The 18,050-nt window shown below is 31.9% G+C and overlaps 2 long non-coding RNA genes across 11 annotated transcripts; both read right to left on the reverse strand.

The window, feature by feature from the left end:
* Positions 1–533: 533 nt before the first annotated feature.
* Positions 534–6,113, reverse strand: LOC105180249 (uncharacterized). Of its 4 annotated transcripts, none has more exons than XR_016063386.1 (6): positions 6,003–6,113; positions 5,314–5,542; positions 4,663–4,794; positions 3,880–4,092; positions 3,456–3,563; positions 534–755 (listed from the first exon to the last, which is right to left on the reverse strand). It is a non-coding gene; the product is annotated as an uncharacterized LOC105180249 (long non-coding RNA). The 4 variants fall into 4 exon arrangements; XR_016063385.1 differs by having other exon boundaries at positions 534–771; XR_016063384.1 differs by having other exon boundaries at positions 3,456–4,092.
* A 4,398-nt stretch (positions 6,114–10,511) lies between these two features.
* On the reverse strand, positions 10,512–16,084 carry LOC110012996 (uncharacterized). Of its 7 annotated transcripts, none has more exons than XR_016063375.1 (4): positions 15,981–16,084; positions 15,292–15,520; positions 14,641–14,772; positions 10,512–14,070 (listed from the first exon to the last, which is right to left on the reverse strand). It is a non-coding gene; the product is annotated as an uncharacterized LOC110012996 (long non-coding RNA). The 7 variants fall into 7 exon arrangements; XR_016063377.1 differs by having other exon boundaries at positions 15,292–15,749; positions 15,985–16,045; XR_016063376.1 differs by lacking the exons at positions 15,292–15,520; positions 15,981–16,084 and having other exon boundaries at positions 10,512–10,749; positions 13,434–13,541; positions 13,858–14,070; positions 14,641–15,285.
* Positions 16,085–18,050: the final 1,966 nt, after the last annotated feature.

Below are 18,050 nucleotides of genomic sequence, written 5' to 3' on the forward strand. Positions count from 1 at the left end.
AATTTTATTAATACATGGATATTAATTTATTTTAATATTAATTATTGGATTATTGTAATAATAATTATAAATTAATTGTGTATATTTGAACTTGATAAATAGCATATATTGAGTAATTAGATTCGGCGCCATCATTCAAATTATCGCTCTTCTTTATAATTTCTTGTATTGAAGAAATTATTTAATAATATAAGAACATGTTGTTATTTATATTAATATTTGGACATATTTGCCATCTGTGTAAAATACACCTCTTGGGAGGATAGTTTGTTGATGATGATTGTATACTATAAACGATTTCTCTCTTTCTTTTTTTTTTTCATTTGCTATTGGTTGGCAGTGTTTCTTTCGTATGGTGAAGAGTTCAAAGATGTTCCAATTGTAAGCAGAGTAGTAGTAGAAGTACAGAACAAAAATATTTTCGAAAACAATGAATTTGAGTTTCATTGATGTACCAATTTGCTATATTGTTGAGTTGAGCTGATTTTGATGTGCTTTGGGAGCTAATCAAGTAATAATTATACAACTAGAAATTGGTTTTGAATCAAAACTTTTATTTCTCTTGTTAAGAATAAGCCGGACCTTGTTGGGCAGAGCAACAATTTTCCACATACTACAAAGAAGGCAAAAGTACTACCGAACACACTTAATTCTTATTTACAATAAACTTTTTACATAGATGGTAGCTGGTGCAAGAGGGCTCCTACTCCGAGGTACTTGAACCCGAGTTGAATTGAAAGTTGGTGCAAGATCATCTTCACCAACATTAAGCTGTTAGAATGAGAAAAAAAAAAAAACAAACAAAAAAACGTGTACAGAATTAACAATTAAAGTGAAAAACACGCAACATAATGACATGCAATAACAACTTACATCTTCTTTATCAACTTTTCCCATATTTAGGAATCAAGTAAAGTTGAAACCATTGCAATTTCCTTTGTATAATTCAAACCCAAAAGTGTCTGATTTCTATGAAACCCTCACGTTCTCAACATTCTAAGTTGGAAGCAATAGAATTACGAATTTTAAGGCCGCTTTAAATATGACGGGCGCAAGACAGTTTGGAGTTGAGGCCTTAATGAGAAGTAACCCTCCACCGTTTTTTTCTTGTTTATTCTCGATTTCTTCATTATGTTAGGTTTTGTTCCCATGTCGCTTTATTAAAACTTTTTGTTTATGATACATTTAAAACTCTTGTATAAATTTTACAGAAACACCATATTTGTTCGTATCCTCATCGTCTTAACTTTGGAGGTGTATCTAATATCTAAGCATGGTTGGAAATTCCATAGCACACAATCACAAATTAGTTGATTTGTGAACTTCAAAAATAAAATGTCGTATACTAAATTGCGTTACAGTTCTAGATGCCAATCTCATTATTCGTTTTTAAATTATTGGTAAAAATATCTTAAAAGAATTTTCAATACATTTTGTCAAGTATCAGCACAATAATCATTTATCAAAAGAAAAGTTAATAATGTAGTTTTTTGAAAATATGAATAAATATGGCGTTGAATGCAATTTGACTAGAAATAGTAAACTGAATGCTTCTTAAAAATGTTCCAAAAAACTTCAAAAACAGTTTCAATCACTTTTATGAAAATAAAATTCAATAACAAATTTCACAAAGTCCAAAACATATGACTTTTCGTGCATTCATTCAAAAATAATTAAATGAATTCATCTATTGCTAATCAAAATATTTTGTTAATTTGTCTTCAATATTTGCAAGTGTACTTCAAGCTAATCGCGAAAACATGAGTTTATTACAAAACACTTGACAAGAAAAACAAATATTTGAGTAAAAGATAAAAATTGATTTTTAGAACATGAATTTGACAAGGAAAACAAATCTTTAAGTGAAAGAGGAAAACTAATTTCCAGTATTATTATTTAGAAATAAGAATTAAAAAGTTCTTCAAACACTGTATATGTTACCAAAACTCTTTTTTCCTCAAAAACTATTTATCAACTCATGAAATTATATAATACTCAGAAAAGATTTACCAAGTCCTTTTGAAAAGCAAATTTTAAATTGGCATCTAAACAACCGTTTCGCATTTTAGCATAGCATTTAACTTTAAAAGTTCACAAATAAAATAATTCAAGATTGTATGAAATAGATTTTTCAACACATGTTTCTATGATACACCTGCAAAAATAAGAGGATAATTACATGAACCAACATGGAGTTTGTAAATCCATACAAGAATGCCAAATGTATCAAAAACAAAAAATTTTAAGGCAAGCGCATGAAGAGAAAACCCAACACAACAAACGAACCAAGAACAAATTTACAAAAACAGAGGAGGGTTTATTCTCCAATTTAGGTCTCAACTCTACCCTTGCATCCTTCACATTTTGAGCAGCCCCAAAACCCACAATTCTTTTCTTTCCAAACGAGAATGGTGATTACGCGGCTTTTCAAAGAAATCGGAGCAGTAAAATTGGGTTTGAATTATACAAAGTGTAAAACTCAATGATTCAACCTTCTTGATTTCAAAATATGGAAGAAAAATTGACAACGAAGAATTAATAGGGGCATTGGTTGCTTTTTCGTTAGAAACTAGAAGAGACGAATATGAAGATAGGTACGCTACCATTAGGTTCTAAAATATCATCAAAAAACACACATTAGCAGCCAACATATGTTTTAATTGAGCATTTAAATCCTACTTAAACTTTTGATTCCCACACAATCCTTATCGATATGAGGTTATCTACTTTGCACGAAATTAGCAAACCAAATTCAAACTCTAGCCCTCGCTCTTGTAAAGGACAAGTATGAATCACATATACCAAGTGACATGCTTCACTTGTAGAATCAAATAAACGCATGTTACAAGTATTACTGAAAAATGATATATCAACAACAAAACTTGCAAATAAAAGAATTCCTCCTAAATTACCAGTAACAACACTTCTATAAGAGACTATAAATCGTATGACATCTATCCTTTGCATTAATACATAATAACGAAGTAAGGCACAAAAGAAAACAACATAAATGTCACTGCGGCATGCTCTAATTTGAAGCATAAAAACAGATATTGCATAACCAAGAATATACCTTTCTAGATGGCACTTGAGAGAAAATATTCTGCTGGTCCATTAATTGGTTTAGGAAGTTTCATCACAGTCCCAAGAGAATATTAAGATACTAAAAGTCGAGTTAAATTAAGAGTAAGAGATGGATGGTGGCACTGAGCTTTCAGCGGATCACATATAAAGAAGTTCCATCACAGTCCCAAGAGAATATTAAGATACTTAAAACTCAAGTTCAAATAAGAGTAAGAGAGAGTGGAAGGATGGCGTTCAGCTAGCAGTGGATCACATATATGCATTAAGAGATGAAGTAGGCAAATTGATCAGCAAACATAATGTTACTTTCTGCTCCTCAAGTAGACGAAGAGTCACTAATCAAAATGAAGATATACATGGTTTTCCATTACCTTCAAGCAGTAGTTTTGCTCTGGATTGTGTAATTGACAACATCAGCATCTTGCTCATATAGCTCCATATGTTAACAAGTGGAGCCAAAAAGTTTCGGCACCAAAGTCCTACGAGAACCAAGGATCATTGACAGAATTTTCAGAAAACTTCAAAAGATATCACTAGACAAACCTCTCACATAGATACAAAATCATTTCTAAAGAAAACTTTTGTGAAAAGCTTGTAAGTGTACATATAATCCTTTTACATCAATGAAAATAATCTTTTCCGAAAAGAAAAAAAAAAAAGAAAATCATTTCCGTTGCATTTTTGCATGCGTTTAGATTATATAACTTCCAGCAAAGAACTTTCTAAAACAGAAAATGCATACATTCATATTATTGCTACAGTCACATTCATATTAAAAGAACAGAAAATGCATACATTCATGGCCACTTGTCTCTGTAGCTGTAAGCATCAATCACAGCAAGGCCAGAAAAAATCGTGCCTTCTTCAAACGCTCAAACCTTTTTGAACAACTTGGAAGAAGCCCTGGAAACAGCTATGACACTCAAGTTTGTCTCTTTGGAGTGAGAAGCCTTGCAAAGCGGAGTGGAACATTTGCTCTAAACCAAAGCTCCATCCTTTGATGTATTCCTATCGAATGATTGTCAAACATTGAAGTTTCTGAGATTATATTTTGTTTAACAACAGAAAAAATTGGATATTGAGTCAAACACGGACATAAGTACACCTCAGAATGCTACAACCTTTATCATCGCATTGTCAAAATTATGGTGAATTTGGCACTGACTCAAGCATGGGCAGAAGACAACCTACGACCGCTATACCCTTTATATTGCATTATTACAACTGCACAAAATCGGACCAACATATGATGCGAAATTCTAGGTTCTTTTTCTCTTTCTTCTACCCGAATTCACAATTTTCTAAAGCAAAAAGTTGCTTCCTTATTATGAATCAGTCTAGCATATCCTTGTTCCTATTACCTCCGAGAGAAAATACCAGATAAATTTGCATAGGAGTTCCCCTTTATCAAAGGGAATCAGAGGTTCCGCCCACACCATCATATCCCGTTGAAGGAAAAAGTCAAGGATCACATAAGAACATTCAATCTACTGGTAGATATGTCCCATATAAAAGAGGACGGAGAAAAGAAGATCAGAAACCAATTTGTAATTATGCAAGATAGCCATGGAGAAGTACCTTTAGTTCTTCCTGAACTGCATTACAGAGAAATCATCTAACCCTTCACCAGTTAAAGCAGAGATGCATATGGCATCCACTTTTTTTCTTAGCTTCAGACTTGATCTTTTCCGGATCCTTTGCATTAGCGACCTGTAGAGATATGCATTAACCAGTCAGGAAGTGATGCTCTTACACTCCATTGCAACCAGTCAAACCTCTCGTATTTTGAATGGAAGTTTGTTATAAATCTAAACCATCAATAACTTGAGAATTAAGAACAAAACCAAGCATATTCAGTCAGTGACAACCACACTAGGTTAGCACACTGTGTTAATGTCAGTCTAATGTCGTGTAAGAAATCAATTACTACCAAGGGTATGTATCAATAAGTCACGTTCATATATTAGAGAGAAACATATATAAGGCAACCCACAGTCAATAAAGTGGATGGAGTTAATCTGAATGCCTTATCCTCAACCACGGTGGTATCATTGTGTAGTGCAATCTTGAGTTTTCGCACTATCTTATTGGGTCGGCGATATTGTTGACGAGTTATCAGATAGGAAAACCAAAAACTATAAATAGAACATAAGAATGATTGAGCTAACTTCAACGTCGCTCCTCAAAATTGTGCATATTTAAGCACAAATGACAAATAAATCCCACTACCTTGTTCCACATAATTAATTTAGGGGATTGATGATGTATCAAGTTCTGGAAGAACTTTTTCCACAGCGTCAATCTGTTGCTCTGCCACTGGATGCCTGATCCAAATTGAACAATGTACTATAGTTGAGATTTGCAGTCTACTATTCAAATGGTCAATCATACCTAATATCCACCACATGTACTAGAAGTGATGACTCATATATCTCTTGCAGAGTTGCCCTACAAGCAGCTACCTAGAAGAAAAATGATTGGTTGAAAGAAACATCAATTAAATAAAACAGCCAAGATTTAATTCACTGAACATAACAAAACACAATCAGAAATAACGGGGAATGACCATGACATAGGAGAAATGTTCATATGAGTGTTGTTGGTAACTTCTGGATGAAGCCAACAGTGTCAGTTAAAAGAAACTCCTTCCCATTCTTCATCCAAACAAAAGAGAGTACAAGAATTCCCTACATTTAGGGCACGCAAGGAAGATATATAGCCAAAAAAAGTACAGCGAAAAAAAAAAAAAAAAGAGTAAAACAGTGTAATTCAAGAATTCGGTGATCTTCAAGAAAGTTTTCCGTCGGGCAGACAAATTTATTGAACCAAGATACATTTAATTTCACAATGCAAGAACCCTAAATCAAGAAACTTAAATAAAACTCACTTGTTTTGAGTTGATGACTTACAAGAAGTACCTACCTGAAGAAGAAGAAAACCGAGGCTGGGGGCTGGAGGAGGATGAAGGGTGTGTTGTGAGTTTCACAACGGTAAAACAAAATTTGCCCGTTAAATATCTAAATACACCCTATTGTACTTTCTTGGGCCGGGCCGGGTCACTCTCCATTAAACTAGGGTCCAATAACAACAATTATTGGGGCTTAGTAATAAAATGTGTTTGACATAACTTGGGCCTCCGATTATATACATATATATATAATAATCACAAAACTACATTACTATTGTGTGATAATAATGTATCGCATAATATTTGTTTACAATCATTATAAAATTTCACTCATTATTGAAATATATTAGTTTTGAACTTCTCATTAAGAAAATAAATAACCCAAAATTGAAAATATAATAAAAAATCAGTCTATAAAAAAAAGAGCATAATATGAAGTGACTATTTTTCCCTTGGAAGATACATTACAAGAAATTATCTCCATCATAATGTATCACGAGGAGTGTTCTGCGTAAATTTTTTTTAATTTAAATTGAATTTAATGAAACATCAAACAATTACACAAAAAATATAATATATTTGTCAGGTAATTGATGTACAATTTAAGAAAAGTGATCTATTATATGTAAAATATAGCATATTTATTCTATGAACTGTCGTATTTTGGACGAACCTGATTTAAATAAAACTTTTTATATTGTAGATATATACCCATTTTAGTTCTTAAATATGAACAAATCTTAACTCTATGTATCTGATTTTCCATGTCTGTAGTGACACTAACTCCACGTTGACAACTTACAAATTTAGGGACTAAAGTGAGAAAAAAAAATCTAAACTGATCATTTTATCCCCAATTATAATTTGGTCAGAATGATCAATTTGAGATAAAGTTAAAGTTTAGAGATGTTAGCGTCAAGAAATGAACTTGAGAAACTAAAATTATTCTAAATGAAACATAAGGAATTAACTATAATATTTAACTCTAACAATATATATATATATATATATATATAGTACTTCTAATTCCTCTAAACTACTTAGAAGATGAATGATGTATCTAACTAAATAGGCAAATAATATTTTGACACGCTTAATTTGATTAAAAAGATCTTATATATTTATAACAAAAAAATGAATTACTAGAGGGCACGTTAAAATTTAAAAGGAATAGCATATGAATAACATATAAATACTAACCCAAACTTCAAAAAATAAAAATATAATATGGAATAAATATCCTCAATTTTATTAAATTAAAAGTATTGTTGAAAATTTTAAATTAAGTGGCTTCCAACTAATTAATTTTATTTTAAAATTAATATTAGATAATTATTTTTTTATTATAATTTTTTTTTATAATATAATGGACGTATCATTTTTAGAATTCTAATAAGTGTAACTTGTGATTAAATATAAAATAGTGAGAATCCCTTGAGTGTTTATTCCTATAATAAAAAAACATCCACACCCTTATTGGGGTACATTTTCATAATATGCTCTTATTGAATTATATCGTTTTTCGGTAAAGATAAATTGCATTAAAAAAATTATAATGTACAGTCGTATGACTGATGTTGTGTGCCATGGAATTTGCCATAATCTACACAATGCTACCGTACTAATTTTATTCGGCAATTCTGCACTAAGTGTACGTAATCTAATTTTGTCTAAAATAATGATAGCCAATGCCGACGGGTCTCGATCCAATTGCTGAAATTTCCTCCTATTGCTCTCCTGCCAAATGGGATATACTAGAGATGCTAAAAGGTTGCGATAGGCGGTGTTAACTACATGCTTTCCTCGCCACTTTCGCGCAGCAATCATCACATCAATCATCCATCCTCTGTTTGTCCATGCAAATCGAACCTTCCTGCGTAAGATTTGAATACACTGCTTTGAATAAGGGCAAGAAAATAGCAACTATTAGTGAGTCTCCAGCGTATCCAACGAGCAAAGAACACAATTTCTATTAAAATGTTGTAACCACGGACGATCCATGGTCGAGAGTCGTTCATGTAGATCTAGCCATAAGATAAACGAATTTCGGGGGATTTTGAATGGGCCAATAAGGAGTGAATACCAACCTACCTTTGGGCCTGAAGAGCGAAAAATGTCATACACCCTCCTGTTGGTGTAGGGGCCTCCCCTCAGAGTGATCGAGTCGTGTGTGCCACGTAGTGGAGGCAAACTTTGAATGATGTCCAACATAATAATGTCCGCCTGTGTGGGTTTGGGTGTGAGCAGCAATGACCAATGTCATACTCCATTGTGAATAACCTCTCTAAGGAGCATATCCGCCCGTGTGTGGGTGTGATAGGGGTCGTGTGGAAATATAGTCATTAAAATCCCCATAAGATGCCAAGGATCCTGCCATATATATATATATATATATATATATAAATTCTCCATTACCGATCTTATAATGGATATGAGATTGTAGTATATGTCGAAGTCTAAGCAATTTGCGCCAACCCCATGCCCCGGAATTGGCCTCAACTGTGCATATAGATTTGCCTTGAAGTCTCATGGTGTAAATCCATGTTACCCATATAAAACCGCGGTATCTACTTACTATTCTCCAGATATGTCTACTCATAAGAGTCCGATTGAGGGATGCTACATTCATGATTCCCTGTCCTCCTTCTTCCACTGGACGACACACTTGATTCCAGGAAACCTTCGGATATCCAAAGGTTGATGCACCATTCCACAGGAACTGGCTGAACCGTTTCTCTATTTCCTTATTAACTCCTTTTGGCAAAATAAATGTCATTGCACAATAAATTATAGTGACATGAATACTGATTTAATGAGTTGAATTCTAGCTGCAAATGACAGCCGAATCGAAGCCCAACCCTGCAATCTCTTATCAATAATTTACTAATTTGGAATTTCTTATTAAAACAATATACAATAAGAAGTTTTGACTAATTAGTTTTATATTACTATTGAGTTTTTGAATATTGTTATTTATATTTTCATATTAATTGACTTGAATACAAAATAAAGTATAATAATTTATGAATACGAAGTACAATTTTAATTTTGAAAAATATTTTTTATTTGGCAGTACCAATTAAATTTAGAAAGTGAATTACAAATAATAGAAGTAAATAGTTTCCTTATCAATAAAGCAATTATTATCAATTTGTTTTGAAAATATAATTGTATAATATAAATGTTTCAATGATAGAAACATAAATAATATCATGAACTTAATATATTTTATGACTAACTATAATAATATATTTACTTGTAAAAATATATTTGTTCAGTCTCCATAAAAAAATAAATTTCCTTACCCATATATCACGTCGGTAAGTCCCCACAAGATCATTGATATCCGATTTCAATAATTCTTAACTTTGAACATTTAAAACCAAGATCTTATACATATATTTTACAATCACCATCATAGGCATAATCGTGAGCTGTAGTTATGTATAGCCTAGAGACTTAATCCAATTCCAAAGTTGCTAATAAAATGCCGAATTTATTTATGTGTACGAACACATAAAAGCTAGCTTTGCTGATTGACTCTACCTTAAAAGTTTCTTGATATACAGTAAAACCTCTATAAATTAATACTCTATAAATTAATAAACTCTCTAAAATAATAAAATCCTCCGGTCCCGACTTGCGCCTTTGTAAAAAATCATCAAATTCGATAAGATAATAAAATAATAATTTTTCAGAAATTTCCTTTATAAATATTAGGTCCCATTAAAACTCTAAATTAATAATTCATAAATATTACAATTATAAATATTATGATAATTTACTAAAATATGAAATCTGTAATGCTTTACGCATTTGATCATTCATGGATGATTTTGCGATGCCTTTTAGATGAGAAGACATGGTTGGGTGTTATGAACTATTTTATTATCATATTGAGATTTATGTAGTATATGTTTCATTCATCATGCATGAATATATTTAATTGGTTATAATAGTTATTTAAGTGCAATGAATTAATATAAACATGTATATTTAAGTAATTCCAATGAATTGATACATGTATCTATGAATATAATAGTTCATTGTTGCATGAATATAATCAATGAAACATATATGAATTTATTTATTTTCAATACATATGTACTAAATTTGCTGAATTTAAAAAGTCTCTCTTTTAATTAATAAAATATTAATTTATCGATAATTTAATATCTCTCTAAATTAATAAAATTTCATGGTCCCAAGGTTATTAATTTATAGAGGTTTTACTGTACCTCTTGGGAGGATAGTTTGTTGATGATGATTGTATACTATAAACGATTTCTCTCTTTCTTTTTATTTTTATTTGCTATTGGTTGGCAGTGTTTCTTTCGTATGGTGAAGAGTTCAAAGATGTTCCAATTGTAAGCAGAGTAGTGGTAGAAGTACAGAACAAAAATATTTTCGAAAACAATGAATTTGAGTTTCATTGATGTACCAATTTGTTATATTGTTGAGTTGAGCTGATTTTGATGTGCTTTGGGAGCTAATCAAGTAATAATTATACAACTAGAAATTGGTTTTGAATCAAAACTTTTATTTCTCTTGTTAAGAATAAGCCGGACCTTGTTGGGTAGAGCAACAATTTTCCACATACTACAAAGAAGGCAAAAGTACTACCGAACACACTTAATTCTTATTTACAATAAACTTTTTACATAGATGGTAGCTGGTGCAAGAGGGCTCCTACTCCGAGGTACTTGAACCCGAGTTGAATTGAAAGCTGGTGCAAGATCATCTTCACCAACATTAAGCTGTTAGAATGAGAAAAAAAAAAAAACAAACAAAAAAACGTGTACAGAATTAACAATTAAAGTGAAAAACACGCAACATAATGACATGCAATAACAACTTACATCTTCTTTATCAACTTTTCCCATATTTAGGAATCAAGTAAAGTTGAAACCATTGCAATTTCCTTTGTATAATTCAAACCCAAAAGTGTCTGATTTCTATGAAACCCTCACGTTCTCAACATTCTAAGTTGGAAGCAATAGAATTACGAATTTTAAGGCCGCTTTAAATATGACGGGCGCAAGACAATTTGGAGTTGAGGCCTTAATGAGAAGTAACCCTCCACCGTTTTTTTCTTGTTTATTCTCGATTTCTTCATTATGTTAGGTTTTGTTCCCATGTCGCTTTATTAAAACTTTTTGTTTATGATACATTTAAAACTCTTGTATAAATTTTACAGAAACACCATATTTGTTCGTATCCTCATCGTCTTAACTTTGGAGGTGTATCTAATATCTAAGCATGGTTGGAAATTCCATAGCACACAATCACAAATTAGTTGATTTGTGAACTTCAAAAATAAAATGTCGTATACTAAATTGCGTTACAGTTCTAGATGCCAATCTCATTATTCGTTTTTAAATTATTGGTAAAAATATCTTAAAAGAATTTTCAATACATTTTGTCAAGTATCAGCACAATAATCATTTATCAAAAGAAAAGTTAATAATGTAGTTTTTTGAAAATATGAATAAATATGGCGTTGAATGCAATTTGACTAGAAATAGTAAACTGAATGCTTCTTAAAAATGTTCCAAAAAACTTCAAAAACAGTTTCAATCACTTTTATGAAAATAAAATTCAATAACAAATTTCACAAAGTCCAAAACATATGACTTTTCGTGCATTCATTCAAAAATAATTAAATGAATTCATCTATTGCTAATCAAAATATTTTGTTAATTTGTCTTCAATATTTGCAAGTGTACTTCAAGCTAATCGCGAAAACATGAGTTTATTACAAAACACTTGACAAGAAAAACAAATATTTGAGTAAAAGATAAAAATTGATTTTTAGAACATGAATTTGACAAGGAAAACAAATCTTTAAGTGAAAGAGGAAAACTAATTTCCAGTATTATTATTTAGAAATAAGAATTAAAAAGTTCTTCAAACACTGTATATGTTACCAAAACTCTTTTTTCCTCAAAAACTATTTATCAACTCATGAAATTATATAATACTCAGAAAAGATTTACCAAGTCCTTTTGAAAAGCAAATTTTAAATTGGCATCTAAACAACCGTTTCGCATTTTAGCATAGCATTTAATTTTAAAAGTTCACAAATAAAATAATTCAAGATTGTATGAAATAGATTTTTCAACACATGTTTCTATGATACACCTGCAAAAATAAGAGGATAATTACATGAACCAACATGGAGTTTGTAAATCCATACAAGAATGCCAAATGTATCAAAAACAAAAAATTTTAAGGCAAGCGCATGAAGAGAAAACCCAACACAACAAACGAACCAAGAACAAATTTACAAAAACAGAGGAGGGTTTATTCTCCAATTTAGGTCTCAACTCTACCCTTGCATCCTTCACATTTTGAGCAGCCCCAAAACCCACAATTCTTTTCTTTCCAAACGAGAATGGTGATTACGCGGCTTTTCAAAGAAATCGGAGCAGTAAAATTGGGTTTGAATTATACAAAGTGTAAAACTCAATGATTCAACCTTCTTGATTTCAAAATATGGAAGAAAAATTGACAACGAAGAATTAATAGGGGCATTGGTTGCTTTTTCGTTAGAAACTAGAAGAGACGAATATGAAGATAGGTACGCTACCATTAGGTTCTAAAATATCATCAAAAAACACACATTAGCAGCCAACATATGTTTTAATTGAGCATTTAAATCCTACTTAAACTTTTGATTCCCACACAATCCTTATCGATATGAGGTTATCTACTTTGCACGAAATTAGCAAACCAAATTCAAACTCTAGCCCTCGCTCTTGTAAAGGACAAGTATGAATCACATATACCAAGTGACATGCTTCACTTGTAGAATCAAATAAACGCATGTTACAAGTATTACTGAAAAATGATATATCAACAACAAAACTTGCAAATAAAAGAATTCCTCCTAAATTACCAGTAACAACACTTCTATAAGAGACTATAAATCGTATGACATCTATCCTTTGCATTAATACATAATAACGAAGTAAGGCACAAAAGAAAACAACATAAATGTCACTGCGGCATGCTCTAATTTGAAGCATAAAAACAGATATTGCATAACCAAGAATATACCTTTCTAGATGGCACTTGAGAGAAAATATTCTGCTGGTCCATTAATTGGTTTAGGAAGTTTCATCACAGTCCCAAGAGAATATTAAGATACTAAAAGTCGAGTTAAATTAAGAGTAAGAGATGGATGGTGGCACTGAGCTTTCAGCGGATCACATATAAAGAAGTTCCATCACAGTTCCAAGAGAATATTAAGATACTTAAAACTCAAGTTCAAATAAGAGTAAGAGAGAGTGGAAGGATGGCGTTCAGCTAGCAGTGGATCACATATATGCATTAAGAGATGAAGTAGGCAAATTGATCAGCAAACATAATGTTACTTTCTGCTCCTCAAGTAGACGAAGAGTCACTAATCAAAATGAAGATATACATGGTTTTCCATTACCTTCAAGCAGTAGTTTTGCTCTGGATTGTGTAATTGACAACATCAGCATCTTGCTCATATAGCTCCATATGTTAACAAGTGGAGCCAAAAAGTTTCGGCACCAAAGTCCTACGAGAACCAAGGATCATTGACAGAATTTTCAGAAAACTTCAAAAGATATCACTAGACAAACCTCTCACATAGATACAAAATCATTTCTAAAGAAAACTTTTGTGAAAAGCTTGTAAGTGTACATATAATCCTTTTACATCAATGAAAATAATCTTTTCCGAAAAGAAAAAAAAAAAAGAAAATCATTTCCGTTGCATTTTTGCATGCGTTTAGATTATATAACTTCCAGCAAAGAACTTTCTAAAACAGAAAATGCATACATTCATATTATTGCTACAGTCACATTCATATTAAAAGAACAGAAAATGCATACATTCATGGCCACTTGTCTCTGTAGCTGTAAGCATCAATCACAGCAAGGCCAGAAAAAATCGTGCCTTCTTCAAACGCTCAAACCTTTTTGAACAACTTGGAAGAAGCCCTGGAAACAGCTATGACACTCAAGTTTGTCTCTTTGGAGTGAGAAGCCTTGCAAAGCGGAGTGGAACATTTGCTCTAAACCAAAGCTCCATCCTTTGATGTATTCCTATCGAATGATTGTCAAACATTGAAGTTTCTGAGATTATATTTTGTTTAACAACAGAAAAAATTGGATATTGAGTCAAACACGGACATAAGTACACCTCAGAATGCTACAACCTTTATCATCGCATTGTCAAAATTATGGTGAATTTGGCACTGACTCAAGCATGGGCAGAAGACAACCTACGACCGCTATACCCTTTATATTGCATTATTACAACTGCACAAAATCGGACCAACATATGATGCGAAATTCTAGGTTCTTTTTCTCTTTCTTCTACCCGAATTCACAATTTTCTAAAGCAAAAAGTTGCTTCCTTATTATGAATCAGTCTAGCATATCCTTGTTCCTATTACCTCCGAGAGAAAATACCAGATAAATTTGCATAGGAGTTCCCCTTTATCAAAGGGAATCAGAGGTTCCGCCCACACCATCATATCCCGTTGAAGGAAAAAGTCAAGGATCACATAAGAACATTCAATCTACTGGTAGATATGTCCCATATAAAAGAGGACGGAGAAAAGAAGATCAGAAACCAATTTGTAATTATGCAAGATAGCCATGGAGAAGTACCTTTAGTTCTTCCTGAACTGCATTACAGAGAAATCATCTAACCCTTCACCAGTTAAAGCAGAGATGCATATGGCATCCACTTTTTTTCTTAGCTTCAGACTTGATCTTTTCCGGATCCTTTGCATTAGCGACCTGTAGAGATATGCATTAACCAGTCAGGAAGTGATGCTCTTACACTCCATTGCAACCAGTCAAACCTCTCGTATTTTGAATGGAAGTTTGTTATAAATCTAAACCATCAATAACTTGAGAATTAAGAACAAAACCAAGCATATTCAGTCAGTGACAACCACACTAGGTTAGCACACTGTGTTAATGTCAGTCTAATGTCGTGTAAGAAATCAATTACTACCAAGGGTATGTATCAATAAGTCACGTTCATATATTAGAGAGAAACATATATAAGGCAACCCGCAGTCAATAAAGTGGATGGAGTTAATCTGAATGCCTTATCCTCAACCACGGTGGTATCATTGTGTAGTGCAATCTTGAGTTTTCGCACTATCTTATTGGGTCGGCGATATTGTTGACGAGTTATCAGATAGGAAAACCAAAAACTATAAATAGAACATAAGAATGATTGAGCTAACTTCAACGTCGCTCCTCAAAATTGTGCATATTTAAGCACAAATGACAAATAAATCCCACTACCTTGTTCCACATAATTAATTTAGGGGATTGATGATGTATCAAGTTCTGGAAGAACTTTTTCCACAGCGTCAATCTGTTGCTCTGCCACTGGATGCCTGATCCAAATTGAACAATGTACTATAGTTGAGATTTGCAGTCTACTACTCAAATGGTCAATCATACCTAATATCCACCACATGTACTAGAAGTGATGACTCATATATCTCTTGCAGAGTTGCCCTACAAGCAGCTACCTAGAAGAAAAATGATTGGTTGAAAGAAACATCAATTAAATAAAACAGCCAAGATTTAATTCACTGAACATAACAAAACACAATCAGAAATAACGGGGAATGACCATGACATAGGAGAAATGTTCATATGAGTGTTGTTGGTAACTTCTGGATGAAGCCAACAGTGTCAGTTAAAAGAAACTCCTTCCCATTCTTCATCCAAACAAAAGAGAGTACAAGAATTCCCTACATTTAGGGCACGCAAGGAAGATATATAGCCAAAAAAAGTACAGCGAAAAAAAAAAAAAAAAGAGTAAAACAGTGTAATTCAAGAATTCGGTGATCTTCAAGAAAGTTTTCCGTCGGGCAGACAAATTTATTGAACCAAGATACATTTAATTTCACAATGCAAGAACCCTAAATCAAGAAACTTAAATAAAACTCACTTGTTTTGAGTTGATGACTTACAAGAAGTACCTACCTGAAGAAGAAGAAAACCGAGGCTGGGGGCTGGAGGAGGATGAAGGGTGTGTTGTGAGTTTCACAACGGTAAAACAAAATTTGCCCGTTAAATATCTAAATACACCCTATTGTACTTTCTTGGGCCGGGCCGGGTCACTCTCCATTAAACTAGGGTCCAATAACAACAATTATTGGGGCTTAGTAATAAAATGTGTTTGACATAACTTGGGCCTCCGATTATATACATATATATATAATAATCACAAAACTACATTACTATTGTGTGATAATAATGTATCGCATAATATTTGTTTACAATCATTATAAAATTTCACTCATTATTGAAATATATTAGTTTTGAACTTCTCATTAAGAAAATAAATAACCCAAAATTGAAAATATAATAAAAAATCAGTCTATAAAAAAAAGAGCATAATATGAAGTGACTATTTTTCCCTTGGAAGATACATTACAAGAAATTATCTCCATCATAATGTATCACGAGGAGTGTTCTGCGTAAATTTTTTTTAATTTAAATTGAATTTAATGAAACATCAAACAATTACACAAAAAATATAATATATTTGTCAGGTAATTGATGTACAATTTAAGAAAAGTGATCTATTACATGTAAAATATAGCATATTTATTCTATGAACTGTCGTATTTTGGACGAACCTGATTTAAATAAAACTTTTTATATTGTAGATATATACCCATTTTAGTTCTTAAATATGAACAAATCTTAACTCTATGTATCTGATTTTCCATGTCTGTAGTGACACTAACTCCACGTTGACAACTTACAAATTTAGGGACTAAAGTGAGAAAAAAAAATCTAAACTGATCATTTTATCCCCAATTATAATTTGGTCAGAATGATCAATTTGAGATAAAGTTAAAGTTTAGAGATGTTAGCGTCAAGAAATGAACTTGAGAAACTAAAATTATTCTAAATGAAACATAAGGAATTAACTATAATATTTAACTCTAACAATATATATATATATATATATATATAGTACTTCTAATTCCTCTAAACTACTTAGAAGATGAATGATGTATCTAACTAAATAGGCAAATAATATTTTGACACGCTTAATTTGATTAAAAAGATCTTATATATTTATAACAAAAAAATGAATTACTAGAGGGCACGTTAAAATTTAAAAGGAATAGCATATGAATAACATATAAATACTAACCCAAACTTCAAAAAATAAAAATATAATATGGAATAAATATCCTCAATTTTATTAAATTAAAAGTATTGTTGAAAATTTTAAATTAAGTGGCTTCCAACTAATTAATTTTATTTTAAAATTAATATTAGATAATTATTTTTTTATTATAATTTTTTTTTATAATATAATAGACGTATCATTTTTAGAATTCTAATAAGTGTAACTTGTGATTAAATATAAAATAGTGAGAATCCCTTGAGTGTTTATTCCTATAATAAAAAAACATCCACACCCTTATTGGGGTACATTTTCATAATATGCTCTTATTGAATTATATCGTTTTTCGGTAAAGATAAATTGCATTAAAAAAATTATAATGTACAGTCGTATGACTGATGTTGTGTGCCATGGAATTTGCCATAATCTACACAATGCTACCGTACTAATTTTATTCGGCAATTCTGCACTAAGTGTACGTAATCTAATTTTGTCTAAAATAATGATAGCCAATGCCGACGGGTCTCGATCCAATTGCTGAAATTTCCTCCTATTGCTCTCCTGCCAAATGGGATATACTAGAGATGCTAAAAGGTTGCGATAGGCGGTGTTAACTACATGCTTTCCTCGCCACTTTCGCGCAGCAATCATCACATCAATCATCCATCCTCTGTTTGTCCATGCAAATCGAACCTTCCTGCGTAAGATTTGAATACACTGCTTTGAATAAGGGCAAGAAAATAGCAACTATTAGTGAGTCTCCAGCGTATCCAACGAGCAAAGAACACAATTTCTATTAAAATGTTGTAACCACGGACGATCCATGGTCGAGAGTCGTTCATGTAGATCTAGCCATAAGATAAACGAATTTCGGGGGATTTTGAATGGGCCAATAAGGAGTGAA

Source organism: Sesamum indicum, linkage group LG12 (genome assembly GCF_026168435.1).
Source record: "Sesamum indicum cultivar Baizhima isolate 11 linkage group LG12, ASM2616843v1, whole genome shotgun sequence".
In the NCBI taxonomy this organism is placed as follows: domain Eukaryota; kingdom Viridiplantae; phylum Streptophyta; class Magnoliopsida; order Lamiales; family Pedaliaceae; genus Sesamum; species Sesamum indicum.